The 16,925-nt window shown below is 37.8% G+C and overlaps 1 pseudogene; it reads right to left on the reverse strand.

The window, feature by feature from the left end:
• The window catches only part of LOC108714999, a 366,710-nt pseudogene that overhangs the window by 236,017 nt on the left and 113,768 nt on the right, over positions 1-16,925 (reverse strand).

Here is a 16,925-nt window from a genome sequence, read left to right on the forward strand (position 1 = left end):
TTTTCTTTGATCCAGTTTTTATTAAAAGTAGTCAGATATCTGTAGTAAGCCATTTTGTTAGCATTTTTTTCATATTTATGTTGTTCAGCTGAGCCTTCTGCATCACATCGTAAAACGTTATGCTGTGGAAATCCAAGGTAAGAATTACCATCTATTACTATAAGCTTAATACATCATTTAATAGAAAGAAAAACAATCAAGGCTTCCATCATTGAAACAGTCATATGAAATGCAATGATTAAAAATTAAGGGACGAATGTATTCAAATTCCCCCCACATAGTGAGAAAATTACAAAATGTTTCAAACTTTTATTTTTTGAGATTTATGAATCTAAAAATCTAAATCATAAAACCTGCTGAGTTTCAAGAGATGTCAGTGGCAGGGGGTTAGATGTTGTGTGGTGTTAGTGAATAACGACACACAGAAAAAAAATCGAGGGTTTCTGCTCCCATTGGAGGTGCTGGCATCTCGTTTTTGGATGCCGACGACCATTCTTGGATGCTGGCGACTATTCTTGGAGACTATTCTTGGATGCCAGTGACTATTCTTGGAGACTATTCTTGGATGCCAGCGACTATTCTTGGAGACTATTCTTGGATGCCAGTGACTATTCTTGGAGACTATTCTTGGACGCCAGGCGACTATTCTTGGACGCCGTCTACTATTCTTAGACGCCGGCGACCGTTTTTGCGCTTGACCCGAGTATAAGCCGTGGTAGAGTTTTCAGCATATTTTGGGGGCTGAAAAACTCGGCTTATACTCGAGTATATACGGTATATACATTTTATGTGTTATGTGCCCTCTTTACTTTGTATTTTGTCAAAGTCTTTTATCCATTCAGTCCATACGACCATAGCACACTGACAAACAGGTTTCTGTTGCGTTTCAAGTGTTTTATTGGCTCATTACAGTAGAAAAAGGCCTTTTTCTACTGTAATGAGCCAATAAAACACTTGAAACGCAACAGAAACCTGTTTGTCAGTGTGCTATGGTCGTATGGACTGAATATATGATTTCAACCCATGGCAGAGAGGGTAATTGACCACTAAGCACCTGGTCTGACGAGACGGAACACAGGGGTTGAGCACTTCATTATCGTGTGGAGTCTTTTATCCATTGTCACACCCCAGCTAATGGTGTTGGAAAAGGATATAACCCACCACTGACAAAGGGTCAATGCTTCCTCAAGCTTTGTTCTTAATAATTACAAATGCTCAATGTAAAATTGAGCAAGTAGTGATGGGTGAATCTGACCCATTACACTTTGCCAAAATTTACCAAATGCATTGAAGTCTATGGGCAACAATTTTTTTTTGATGTGGGACAATTTTTTTTCACCCATTGGAATCTATAGGAATCAGAGCAAAACCTGGTGAAAAATTTCACTCATCACTGGTATCAAGTTTAATTAATGTATTATATATAGGATACTTGCAACATCTTTATTTTAATTGAATTAGCCTGTTGTAATAACCGTGTTGTTATTTTGGCTCAAGATACTATTTTTTTCATTTTAAATATGGATTGGCATGCTCATGTACAGTACTGACTATTATTCATTTTAAAATAAGTCTTTAGTACAGGTATGGAACCTGTTATCCAGAATGCACAGGACCTGGGTTTTTCTGGATAACAGATCTTTCTGTAATTTGGATCTTCATACCTTAAGTATACTGGAAAATCCTTAAATTAACCCAAGAAGCTGGGTTTGCTTCAAATAAAGATTAATTATATCTCAGTTGGGATCAAGTACAATGTATTGTTTTATTTTTAGAGGAAATTGAAATCATTTCTAAAAATTTGGATTATTTCATTATAATGAAGTCATTCCGTAATTCAGAGCTTTCTGGATAACAGGTTTCTGGATAACGGATCCCATACCTGTACTCAAAAATGTAATACTCAGTTTTTCTTTCAGATCTGAAAACGTTTTACAGAAGTTGGAAAAACAAGTTACAAGCTCTTTTTCAAGACAACACACCGATTTACAAATGGATGCTAAACTATTCCTTAATCAGAAAATATGGATTGACTATGCAGCCACTAACAGCCTATTGGGATAAACATATAAAACTGATGGAAATAAAAGCACTAAAACTGCTGTAAAATGAAGACATAACAGAATTATTACACTGCTTGTAACTTTAGCCCAACAAAGTAGCAGAATGATCCTCAACAGTAAGAGTTTACAAATACTGCACTTTTTATATACAGAGAGAGCACACCTATAAGAGTCAGTTACCTGGGTGCTAGTTAGAAGCTATAGTGAACATAACAAAATATACTGCACTCAGAAGTCTTGGTGTAAAAAACAATAATCGTTTTTATGGAAGATCTGATGTTTCAGTCATATATTGATTTTACATCTCCCTAAAGTGCTTTTTCTGATTGATGTCAAGACCTGTGAGTGCTGCATATTTTGTTAATTTAAATATATGCTTAAATACAATATATATAAATATATTTTAATATTGTTTAACAATTTTTAATTACTCATTTTTGAAATGTGCTAAACTATTTCTTTATTTAAAGAAAATGGAGAATGTAGTTATGTTCTCTACTCTGCAGACATATTTTTTAAACAATCCTTTGCATAATGGAATTGGTAACAAATCAGACGGCCTTATACCTAGCAGGACCCTAAATGCATTTAGAGGTAATCTTGTGGGAAAACAAAAATTATATCGATCAAGAGAGATAGGGTGGTTTATTTTGTAACATATATTGAGGAATGTGGGAGTAGGCCAGAGGAAACCCTTGTGTGTAGGTCTACTTCCTTTTTATTTGTAACCCTATGTAAAATGATAATACTATATTGCATTCAATTTTGTTTGTTGATATGTTTAATTGGTGCAAATAAAGACATTATTGAAAAAAAAAACAATCCTTTGCACAACCAATAATATAAAATCCTCTAATGTAGGATTATAAAGAAGTCTTCACACAATGAGAATAACTTAAATGGGTTGTCCACCTGAAAATTTACTTCATGGGGTTTATTTATCAAAATCTGAAATGTTATAATATTTTATGAAAACCACTCTGACCAAATCTACACAGACTCCCCCCTATTTATCAATACATTTTCACAAAAATTTCTTGTGCGGAAAATCATGAAAAATCTGAATCGTACGATTTCTTCGGATTTGTCACCAAAAAGGGGACATTTTCAGATTAAATGCCTGAAACCTGTGACTTTTTTGGATTTCACAAAATCTTTGAATTATTGAACAAAACCCAGTGCAGATCAGGATATCCTCAAATTGTCAAAGGGACATCTGCCATTGACTTCTTCGTACATGAACTCGGCAGGTCTGAGTTGGAGTACTTTTTTATTCAGACATTTAACACCATCAAATTTTAATAATTCTCGAAAAATTTACGTTTTTTTTTCTATAAAAAAATGTTTTTCCCCTTTAAAAGTCCAACCAGAAAAAAAGCTGACTTTAATAAATAACCCCCATAAGGGCTTGTTTACTAACATTCGATATACATATCTGGAGAGATGTCTGGAGATGTTGCTCATGGCAACGAATCAGCAATTAGATTTAAACATCAATCTATAAGTTAGGAAACAAAAGCAAAGATCTGATTGGTTGCTATGGGCAACATCTCCTCTTAATGTTTTATAAATATTAAGTGAGAATCGAATGAATGACAATAGGAAGCAAAAGCATCTTGAATTAAAATTTGTGTAAGCTCAAGTGATAACAGAGAAATGCAAATTGAAAAACCTATGCAGTGTATATGTTTTACAAATTCCATCACCCAACAGAAAGGCACTAATAGTTTAAAGCTAGGACAGATAACATTTTCTTACAACACAATAATCAATTGTAATGAGCAATGCTATTTTTAGATAAGCCCAATGAGCTAGTTTTAAAAATTAGTGGTGAGCACAACTTTCGCTTGTTTGTTATAGTTATACAAGAGCAGTGACCAGCTCCATGTTGTAGCTCCCACCCTTCCCAGCTATAGTCAGGTGATCCCACTGGTGTCTAATAAAAGGGCAGCCAAGTTTGGGAGTTTTACTTTGAAAGCAGCAAGTAAGTTGCAGGTAAAACTTAGTCCCTTTGTAAATTGTATAATGAAGCAATAGAATTCTTAATGAATCAGATGAATATTAAGCGTAGGACTGGCCAGATATGGGATGACTTTGACGTAGTTGGCCAGCTTAAATATATTGCAATATATGGACACACAATCCCTGTTTTGTTTAAAGAGTAAGGCATTTTTCAGTAGCAGTATGCACAAAATGTCAATGGGTTGAGTGCAGAGGACTTCTTGTATTTGTCCATAAAATAAAATTAACTCTGGAGAACCACAGTGAATATATTGTGTTCTCCAGAGTTAATTGTATTTTTTGCTAGTCCTCTTTTTCCCACTTTTGGGTGACCATACCTTATAGGTGGCCATAGACACACCGATAATATTGTACACAACGATATTCGGTGTGGGTATGGTGGGAGACAAGCTGACCAGTTTTGGCAGAAGACTTGGATATTGGTCGGCTTGGAAAACTTTGATTGGCACCACAAACATCAGCCACAGTTACAGCTGTGAATTCTATTGTTTCACCCTGTATATCTGACAATTTAACTCTAACACATATGTACTGAAAACAAACCAATGATTGCAGGAAAGATTGTAATTGTTATGTCTATGTCCACCTTAAGTGTGCTAAAATGTATTTAAACTTTTAATTGTCTCCAGCACTTGAAGGATGCTAACAGTGATGAATTACTACAGGAATCCTGGCAGGTGACACGGTGGGGTACTAAACCTTCTGGTCTCCTTTTTTGAGCCTCTGGCTGTTTTAATAACTACCTTGATCCTGTTTCTCAAGAGTGAGTTGTCAAGCACCAACCACCCTCTCCAGAAAGTGGGGTCCAAAGAGACTTTGCACTGACTAGGGAACCAGACACCCCTGTCCACATTCAAAACTACCAGGAAACACTTTAAAGGAGGCATTTTGTGTAAAAAGTAAGAATGTACCAGTGCATTTATATATAGAATAATTGTGCTTAAAAATTTAGTGTTTCATGCTGATTTATTGAATTTTTCTGCAAAAACCCTAATAATCCCTCCCTTCTCTTCCACTTCCTGCACCCTAAATTCCAAGGCTGTGCAGGGGAGTAGGTGACTCTCAGCTCACTGCACTGTAGGCCAAGAACCAATCAGCAGCTAGCAGGACCTGATAGGGAACTGAATCCTGTCTCTGCTTGTGTGACTGTAGGGCTGTGATTGGCTGTCCCCCTCCTACTGGCAGGGACCATTAGGACATGCCCACCCCTCATTGAAACAGAAACAGGGACCAGAGAACATCTATAGGGAGCTTTAATAAAAAAAGATAATAATGGTTAGCACCATGTAAAAGCAACACCATACATTACTTATAATTTCCTACAAAATTAGTTTTTTTTTTATTTATCCTATATGTCTTCTTTAAACTGTAAAGTAAAACATCTCCCCCTCCCAACTGTGAAACAGGCCCAGCCCCTAGCTTGCTTAAACCTTCTGGGGACATCCAAAAGTACAGGTGAGCAAAATCTTTACCCTCCTTTACATTAATTAGTATTTCTGATGGATAAAATAGCTAACGAGTTCAGCAGTTGAAGTCAACTGCAGTAAGAACAGCAAGCCCCAAACTGCAAGGTACTAGTTGATAGCAATAAGGAAGGAGTGCACACAGCATATATGGGCCAAATCTGCATATATGAATAATTCTGCATTTTGCGTATAAAATGATTGGTTTGATAATATTAAAATCAAAATGCAGCTGCATAAGTTTGTATTGTATAAGATAGAATGCACATCATCCCAACTGTGTAGCTCATCATTCCCAGCAGTGTATCCCATCTATTACTTTCAATTAAGGTAAACACAAGAACAGATGGGGCAAAGGATTTGTGAAATTATACAGTGCAGCTGTTAAGTGATTTCAGAAAGAAGATTGCACTGTTCAGTATCTTACATTTTCAAGTGGAAAGACGAGAGTAGGAGTCCACCAGGTTTTATAAAATGTTTTGCTTTTTTTGGGCTAATGTCCTATCACTCCCCTTTTCAACCATCACTACATTCCACAGTAATCCAAGGAAACATGGTGCACAAAGCATACCGACAAAAATATTTTTCTCTACTTGAAAAAAGGGAAAATTGTATCATACTTACAGTGATTTTCCTTTCCTGGATAACTCCATGTCATACATCCTGGGATAATAAAACTATAGTTTAGGGTCTGCAAGTAGAAGTAGATAACTCACCACACAAGGGAAGAGGTCCAGGTGCACTGCCCTGAGCCCTCAGCACGGGGAGCGGAAAAACCTTTGGAGCAGTCACTCAATGAAGGCAATCTTCCACCAGGCAGATAAATTCAAAGTGAGGAGTTTATTTTGTCGACAGCCTTATGCGCTTCATGATAAACACTTAATACATTCTGGGATAGCCACACCTTGCTGCTCCCATCAGAAGGAACCTCCCCAAAGCTTTAAAAGCTCAACCCCATCCCCAGTCCAGCATCAAGCTTCTAGAAACTACCGAAAAAGGGATGGGAATGCTATGCCCGCTGGTTGCTCCAGTAATGTGGAAACTGCAAGAGAAGCCTTATTAGGAAAAAGAAACATTAACACATTAGTACGTCTATACGTAAAAAACCTGTATAAAATAGCAGATATCCATCCTATTCCGACATACCTACCTTTATACCTCTGCATAGTCTAGAAGTCAACTGAGCACATAAAGAAACTTATCCTGTTCCATATTCCCTGGCACCATGCAAGAAATCATTTAAAGTAGGCCAATATCTGAGAAGAGAAACACTGTCTGTTCAAAATCCATGCATATTGCAAGAGCAACCTCCCAGAGAACCCCTGTTGTACAACAAACAGCCCAATTAGGACCTAAAATGTAAATCCTACTTGAAAAGAACAAGCTATAGAAAACTAGACCAACAGGATAGACAAATGGAGTATAATATCTAGGCAAACTATACAGCTAATGACTTCTACTTGCTCAGTGAGCAAGTAGGAGTCATTAGCTGTATAGTTTGCCAATGCTCACGTTGAATTCCAAATGGAGTCCTTTACACAACACCTGTAGGATGCCCAGCTGGATGATCCCCCTAGTTATACATCAAATATCAGCATGTTATATGATATGGATCTCTCAAAATACAAGCAGAAATGCCTATCATTTGCAGGAATGCAGACCTCTAGAATCTATTAGGATATGACTAGGTCAGAATACATACAGTACATATTAAAGGTGCTTTAAACTAGGGATGCACCGAATCCAGGATTCGGTTCGGGATTCGGCCAGGATTCGGCCTTTTTCAGCAGGATTCGGATTCGGCCGAATCCTTCTGCCCAGCCGAACCGAATCCGAATCCTAATTTGCATATGCAAATTAGGGGCGGGAGGGAAATTGCATGACTTTTTGTCAGAAAACAAGGAAGTAAAAAATGTTTTCCCCTTTCCACCCCTAATTTGCATATGCAAATTAGGGTTCGGATTCGGTTCGGTATTCGGCCGAATCTTTCACGAAGGATTCGGGGGTTCGGCCGAATCCAAAAAAGTGGATTCGGTGCATCCCTACTTTAAACCAAAGTGAACACTGACTACTGGCCTAATGAGATAATAATGTAAAAGTCAGAGTAATAGACAATGATTGAAACTATTGATTATTGAGAACCTTATTTCAAGCTCTAATTCACTGCACTGTCACATAGATAACCATGGTGTATCTGCAGAACCTACTGAGCTGCTGTGCTCCTGCACCAGAACTGTTCCCTGAGGATAACCATAATATCTGCTAGATCCTCTAACCATGGAAAAAAATAAATGTATTCTGCCACTCATGTGCTGCAGTTCTTATGTCTAGTTATTTTGGAAATGTATTCAGAGTATTGCTTATCTTAATCAAAACCTAATCATCGAACCATACTTTTGAGTAGTTAATTATCTATGACGGACCACTGCATCTTCAGCAATCCTACATGTCTGAATCTGAAAGGTATATTACACACACACACACACACACATAAAGGCTGTTTTTAGTCTTAGCAGCTACCACATGAGTATAATACTTGTCTGCAGCTTCACTACAGGTAAATATATAGTCCTGATACCTATTGGACAATGCCTTCACTTGTAATTTGCCCTCCCAGTCTGTAATTTTATCCATTGAACTTTAATGCATTGCGGTTCTTAACAGCATCTTACCAATAAAGTTATACATATGTAGTGATCCATAGGGTTAAGTTCCCCTATGGTGTTAAAATCCCACATGATTGGAAATCCCCCAGTGTGGGCAGCTAAATGTTGGACCTAACTCAGATAAGGGAGGGGCAGTGAGTCCTTTGTCCCTGTGCAGAGTGCCCTGGCAGATTCCAGATTTTACAAGAAGGTCTCACTGTTGAGCCATTCCTTCAAAAAGCTGAGCTGCCATGTGGTCAGGGTCAGTCTATTCCTGGTTTCACTCCAGTCGGGAGTGCAGGGACTGTAGCCAATATGTAGGGGCTTGAGGAAGTGAGAGGCCCATGGAGGGCTTGGAGTACAGGGCCCTAAGCCTTTTGAGCTCAACCATCGAGGGTTTAGAGCTTGGAGGCAGTGTAGAGAATGTGACAGCAGCTGCCTGTAGATGGATTCTGGTAAAGAGGGTTTTGTTGTGCTCGCACTGGGGATAGGGCTGGGGCAGAGAACATCACCTGGTCCCACAACACCAGCTACTTAGCCAAGAAAGCCCAACGGTGCCTCTACTTCCTACGCAAGCTGAGGAAATCCCATCTCCCACCATCCATACTCAAATCCTTCTACAGAGGGACTATCGAGAGCATCCGGAGCAGCTGTATCATTGTCTGGGCTGGGAACTGCACTGTCATGGAGTGCAAGACCCTACAGAGGATAGTGAAGACAGCAGAAAAGATCATAGGTGTCTCTCTTCCTTCCTTCACTCACATTGTTCACCAGGAGTGGTATATGGGACTGCGCCTGGTAAGGACTGTGCCAGGGTTCGACTACCACACGGGTTTCCCAGGGAAGGGGTTATTGATTTGTGATTGTATTTTACTCTGCACATTTCAAGTTATATAGTTAGATTTGTTTCACTGCAATGGTGTGGTTAATCATTTTTCCTAGTGGGGCAACCTGTAGGTATATCCCCGGATCATACTAAGTGGAGGCACTGCCACGGAGAGACATTCCCAGTACCCATTCATTTAGCAAAAAGGATTCAGGACCTGTGGATGGTAAGGTATTAATGGTGAATATGGAACATGGTGTATATATACTTTATATACAGTATATATACACACACACACATATGCACACATATATTCACCCACATACATATGCACAGTGTGTTTGCTGCTACTGTACATTAACACAACCTACTTATGCAAGTATATAATGCCTATATACTGTTGGATTGTACATTTAAGCCATATTGACTACTGAATCCATACAAGTACGGCACATATATAATGGGTACTACATTTATATATGTAATACATATAAATAACTTAACCGCTGCATTTAAGCAAGTATACAATAAACTTACAGAACTACTAATATGCTTTTATTGTTACTTAAAACATACATGGCACAGTACCCCACCAATCAATGACGTATGTATCACTAATTTACATATACACCTAAAAGCTGAATAAGCCAATATGAAGCGTAACATCATAACTGGAAACATGGCTTTGATATAGAACCACAGAGATGCTTTATACATTTATTTTAGCATATACATTTATTTTAGTTACAATAATTAGCACCCAAACCAGATGTGAACATATAAATTCAGATATGGTTGTTAAATAGCTAACCCCATATCTACTGAATGATTAGCAGAATCATTTAGGTTTGGATAACACATCAGCTATCCCCAAAAAACTGAAATGCTTTATCATACCACTTAAGGCTACAATTACCATCTCTAGGACCACTGGAATGTCTTAGCATACAGATTCAGGGTCAGCTGAAACAAAGTTTAGCCCTACCTAACTGCTACCTCCCACTCCCACTCCCACTTGATTTGGGATGCTTTCCCAAGGCTAAAAAGAAAACTTGCTTCCAATAGGAGCAAAAAACTGAAGCAGAAGGACAAAAAGAAGCTGGACTGGGGGTGGGGTTTAGCTTTCAAAGCTTTGGGGACGGTTCTTCTGATGGGAGCAGTGGGGCGGGGCTATCCCTGTACGTATGACATGGATTTGTCAAGGGGTAAAAATTATATACCCAAACAAAATCACCATTCTTGATCACAATTATGGGTAACTAGCTCCCAACAATTAGAATTCCAGTTGCAAAGCCAATATGCTTTGCCCATTTATACTTCATAATTAGTTATGAGTGACCAATTTCACTAAACTGCAGGAAAATTTGCATTGAGGCCAGAGGTCGTTTTACTGCAGCAACTTTTTCCAAGCAACATACATTGACGTCAATAGGCTTTGTGATGACCTTTTACTTTGCAGAATATATTTAAGTCACAGTGACTTTTTTCCTGCATTTATGAAATGATGAACTCACTTTCAAAAACAAATCTAAAAATACCATAGAAAAAAATAGTAAGTGGGTGAGTTTTTCTGTGGTAAACTCTAATCCGACATTTTGATCAATCTGCCCCAAAAGTGTAATACAGCTGACTTAAAGGGGTGGTTCATCTTTAAGTTCACTTTAGTATGTTATAGATTGGCTATTTATTTTGTTCTTTTTATGGTTTTCAAAAATTTGCCTTTTTCTTCTGACTCATTTCAACTTTTAAATGGGGGGTCATTGAATCCATCTAAAAAAAACAGGGGGTGAATCACAGGGGAAAACTTTCTTACTAATTACCCCGACATGTCCCCTGCCTGAAGGCTTGCGCTTTCCCAGGCCCAGTCTCTCATGTTTATCGGGGGTGCCAGAGTGCTCAGAGACCATCCTCATGTCACAGGACTTCTCTTCATGAATATCCACTTCACATGGGAAGGATGTCACATATCCATCATAAGATTGTTCATTCAATCCCCAATCACAGGAGTGGGAAGTATGACCGTACCAACCACAGGTGTAACACTTCACCTCACTACATCTCTTCTTTTGGGGTAGCTTCTTCACATCACATCTACATGAGGTCACTTCTGCAGCCGCAACCTCTTTACGTTGCTTATTGCAGTTTGTAGATATATGGCCCAGCCGACCACAAAGGTAACACTTGGGTGGTTCTCTGCTAGCACCACTTACTTTAGGAGAGGGAGCCAGTCTAGAAATAGTTGGCATCTCATTCCTTGCAGACACTTGAGCCTTGAGCTCTGTAATCTCTTTTTTCAATTCCATAATCTCTTCCTCCTTTAGGGAATCACTGGAAGTCTTTTCAGAACTACGATTTTTCTTCTCACGACGTAGAACATTAACTTTCTGCCTTCGGATCTCTCGGATTAACTTCTAAAAAGTGGGTTCTTTCTTTCCTCTGTAGAAAGATCTCAACATCAGGACAGTGGGTTTCATAGACAAAGCCCCTCAGAATAACTGTTTCAGTCTCATGGAATCAACATGATCAGTAGCAATGATCCTTCTGCAAACAAGTAACTTTAACATCTGCTGCAGTCTCTTTAAATACTCAGACATACTCTCATTGTCTTTCTGCATGCAAGACTGAAACATGTACAGCATCTCAATTTCATCTTCCACTGGTCCATAGGTATCTTCCAACAGTTCTATTAACTTCTCAGGACCATCTTGCGGGCACACCTCTCTGTGTAGCTTAATGAGGTCCAGTGCAGGCCCTCGCAAACTCTCTTGGATCTTGTGGTATGGGGAGAGGCTGGGTACCTTGTACTTACTAGCGCAGTGCCTCCACCTAGTGGGATCCGGGAATGCACTCACGGATGGCCCCACTAGGAATACAGTAATAACACACACACACAGTATTGGTTTAACTAAGTAACGGTTTATATAAAATAAATGGCCAATTAGTACATGCAGCACTCCTAACTAGTGGCAATAGGGCCTTACTAACTAACTTGCTAGCGCCAAACTGTCTGCCTAACTAATAAAAGCAAATTCCTTTAATACACAGTCTCTTTATTCTTCAGCACCTCTTTTGGGTACTGTCCCTTTAACCAGGATACTCACAAATCCTCTTTGGAATACTTTAGAGCTCTCTCCAGGTGAATCCAGCACATTCAGGCATACAGTTTGATTACCAGCCCCTTTGGATGCTCAGATAGGAATCTCCTGCTGTTTGTTCCTCCAGTCTGTATTCCTTTCACACTCTGTCTTTCCAGGCACAGTATGTGGCTTCCCTGTGTCAGCCTGATCCAAATGAATTCTTTTTGTGCAGCCTCGCAGCTCTCTTGGCCCACCAGCAGCTCTCTGGCTTCCTTCTCTGTCCACCATGCGGTTCTCTATGCCAGGCTTTCTTCTTTTGCCAGTATCTGTGACTTCCTTTTACTGCCAGCCACTCACTAGCTGCTGTGTCACTTCCTGTTGCACTGCACAGCTGGTTGCAGGTAACAGCTTACAGCACACAGACACATGCTCTGTGCTTCTGCCCTTACAGGGATAAGAGCAAGGAGTTTGCACAAAGTCCCTACAGCTACAAAATTATTGTTATTGCTACTTATTATTACTCATCTTTCTATTCAGGCCTTCTCTTACGCATATTCCAATCTTAGTCAAATCAACGCATTGATAGATTTCTGAAACTGCTAACTGGGTTGCTGCTTAATAATCACCACGTGAAGGTACAATTTTATTTTTATTGCTACTCCTTACTACTTACCATTCTATTCAGGCCGTCTCCTATTCATTTCCTGTCTCTCAAGTGACTGAATAAATATGCAAGGGTTCTCCCCACTGCACCGGCTTTTGTGTTTGACATCCTTTCTATTTATCAGAAAGGTATCCTAAGAGAAAGATAGGCCCAAGGTTCAATTGTGTCCACAAATCCCAGCCGGCTCCCACTTGTATCCCTCCAAGTCCGCAAATTTGTCACTGAAATAAAAAAAGCCAGCGCCAAAGGCACGGGAGACAGACAAACAGGCAAATAGGGTAATATTGTTTTGCGATGTTGCCACCTCTTGTGTGAGAAACAGAGCACTTGTTTCACCATATATGTGTTACCCTCATTTACTATTGACCTCCACCAAAGGGTTAAAAAACTTTCCTTAAAAATTTGTTTAGGTGGGTACTCACAAACAGGGAATATCAACTTGCACGTAAAATCATGAAGTACTTCTCCTTGTGTAAACTGTGAATCAACATGCAGCAGTGAATAGTGTAAAAATACCTTTTTAATATTTTTTAAAAACAAAGCTTAAAATGCACTCACATGGCAAAAGTTTATAGAAAGCATATCTATGCACCGTCCTCCTGGAGGCTCCCCCTGTATGCACCCGTCCGCTTTCTATAAACTTTTGCCATGTGAGTGCATTTTAAGCGCTGGCTTTTTTTTATTTCAGTGACAAATCCTTTCTATTTATGCATATTGGGAGAGGCGACGACCCCTCCAACCAAATACAGGCTATTCGCTCATTGGAGAGGATTGGGGAAATAGGATAACTTGTATATTACCGTCTTTCATTTAAACCACTGTCAGCCCCAGCAGCCAGATCATTAAAGTTTCAGTTAGGGAGCTACTGAAGAAAGAGCAAAATAATTCAACCCCCAAAAATAAAACAAATTGCAAATAGTATTATAATGTAAATGTTTAAATCATACTAAAATGTAATGGTTATCCACCCCTTTAACATCAGTATCTTATTCTGTGATATTTTTAAATAGAAGAGTGATCAAGGCAAAATTGTATATTGCGTATCATTTTGACCGGTTTATCAGTGTTGAATTAAAGTAACAGCTGACTTTACTGCATTTTTTGGATGATTACTCTAACATCTACTTCTGCCTTAAATTATATATTGTGAGGGTTTTGTTGGGAACAGTTAAGAAAAAACATAGTGCTCTTAAACCTTTTATGTATTCAAGACTCTTGATGTCCAGGTGAATTTCAATACATCTTATAAGGATGGTTAATAAAGAATTAGAAAAAACACATTAGGAACTGATAAAGTGTGTGGGGGGGTATGTAGTGAAAAAAGAAAGGAAGCTGTAATAATTCTATAGGATTCACACTATAGACCATAAAGAGAAAATTAGGAGAACTAATATTATGTTTAATATCTAATTTAACTATGTTAACTCTTTAAAGAGTATAGTTTATGTCCTTTTTTAACCTTCAGACTTATTCTTACAATAAATATTTTTGGCAGTAACACTACAAAATAATGTTGTGTCCACTTTTTTTCTTATAAAGGTTTGTTAAAAACCATTGTAGTCTATTATTTGAATAATCTTTATGGCATCCTGATATAAAGCTTTTTCTTGTATGTTCAGTGTGTACATACATTTATTTTATGGCTCTGTAGAATATGTTACTTAATAAATATTTGTTACCAACAATATGAGCTTCAGTTCGCTGAAAAGGAGTTCTAGACCTTCCCAATGCAATCATGAAATTCTTTAAATTATCCAAAAGACAGCAAATGGGTATGTGAATACAGTTATAAATTTGTATTATAGTAAAAAAAAATAGGTGTGCATCAAAATAGTTCGGACGCCCATTGACTTTAATGTATTTGGACAAAAGAGCTGTGTGTGTGTCAAAATTGCTGCTCGTGTCAAAATTGTTGCACATCAAAATTGTTGAGTGTCAAAACTATTGTGATGACCCATTGACTTCAATGCACTTTTTTCAATGCAAATTTTTCATCGCTTCGCAAATTTTTTGGGAGTTTTTTTAAAGGAATAAGCATCTACCAGAAAAAATTTGCATTTATTTAATTCCATCATTTACTTTTATCCTCTTTTTAATGGTTACGTATGTTAGAACTAATACAGATTTCAAAAAAATTTAAAACTAAGCATAACCCATAGGAAATAATGATTAAAAAAATATACAAAGTTGACATTGACTTTGTATAAAGAAATGGTACTTATAAAATAGAAGGAAATAAATAAAACACAGACACCTGCCGCAGAGATCAGGGAGTAATCCTAGCTAGTAATAAGTGGCTGCAGTTAGCAGAGAGGATAGGAAAAATTAAAAGAGAAACAAAAATTGAATATTAAATGTAGTAATTAAAATGCTATTTTGCATAGATATATGATATAAGAAACAACTAAGCAACTTAACTCATGTACACAGCAGGAAGCTAAATTAACACTGTCATTATAAAAAGGCACTTCATAAAATAAAATGTTCACAGTCCTGTGTGTTTCATTTGCTATGTACAGTATACAGGCATTGTTCTCACTTACTTTGCATCTAAATAATGGTTGTTTCTCTTCCATTGTACATGAACATTAATATTTATCAAATAGGGGAATTCAATTCAGAATGAACTTCTGGTCAGAGTGGCCTGAGGAATGTAAACCAGCCTCCCAGAAGCCCCTTTTCATCTGAATTTGTATGTCTAAATAAGATCTGGATTTGACAATAACAAATGAAAATCGCATCATACTGAAATTACTAGTTCCAGCTACATTACAACGGCAGTATGAATTATTATACTGTAGCTACGTTTGTGAGCACAGTGCTATGCTAATTTCAGATGTCAGTATCAATCTCTCAACAACTGAAAAATATATGTAAAGGAGAGTTGCAATGCATAATTTAGCTAGAGAGATTTCCAGCAGGAGTATGGACAAAGGCCCACAGCATGTCTCTTCTTGTGTATAATTAATATAAGTATAATAAACTGGAAGTGTATACCCTTTGCCAGAGCAGTTCACTATGAATTTTGAAATACTCACAAAAGCAAATACAATGGAACAAGTCTTAAAACTGGCTAGAGTTAAAAACCTTTTAACAAGGATATAAAATGCAGGGGTTAGTTATAAACATTATTTTTCATATCATCTACCAGGATAAAATGAAATAAAGGGGCCTATGTGTGTTAAAATGAATATGTTTCTTTATGCCATATACCTTAAAAATATTCTGCATCTCTAACTAACATTTTAGAAAAAAAAAACTGTTCAATATGTGTGATCTATAGTGACCAGCTTAGTTTTTTTCCATGTTTAGGTCGCAAATGACCCATAGACTCCAATGGGTGAAATAAATTGTAGCATGTCAAAAAAGAAATGTGTGCTAGAAAGTTACAGTACATGGCTATATGTTCAAATGTGCCTCTGACTATACAGGGAGGTGGTTAAAAAATGTGTGCCTATCAATCCATTATAGATATGCACACCAAATATATGAGTATTCAAGTCTCCTTTTTAATTATACACATAGGGACTGAATGGTTGCTATAAGTGCAACTTAGCACCTATTTGATTTAGCAGACTGCTAAAAACAAATTTTTGATTTGCTGTAGTAATTTGTAAATGAAATGTATCACCTATGAGCCCTATATACTCTATATAACAAGACCCTTATATAATATCATCTAAATTTCATATATAATGTCAGGTTTGACCTAGTCTTAATATTGCTTAACAACAGTTTTTAAACTAAGTGAATAGAAGGACACCATCACTTTAAGGGGTCAATATGTTAGCGCGCTCATTTACAATTGCAAAACACAGCAATAGGTGCAAATATTGGGACAGAATTACTCAAGACAAAATGCCACTCAATAAATAATTAGCGCTATCACTGCATGTTCAGTTATGCCCTCGCCTCAATTCATAGCAGGCTATTTGTCACCTTGCATCCTCCACCATCCCCATGGAATATTTGATTTACAGACCCTGCATGTCCTCCTACAGGACTCCCTGATGGAAATGGTGGTGGATGCAAGGTGACGAGTAGCCATCTATGAATTAAGGTGGAGGCATTACTGAACATACGGCTATAGTTGGTGGCCCAATGATCTGGAACTGACTATACTGGCAAGTAGGAACAAGCGTGATAAGTATAATCATATGCTCTG

This window comes from Xenopus laevis, chromosome 4S (assembly GCF_017654675.1).
Source record: "Xenopus laevis strain J_2021 chromosome 4S, Xenopus_laevis_v10.1, whole genome shotgun sequence".
Classification (NCBI taxonomy): domain Eukaryota; kingdom Metazoa; phylum Chordata; class Amphibia; order Anura; family Pipidae; genus Xenopus; species Xenopus laevis.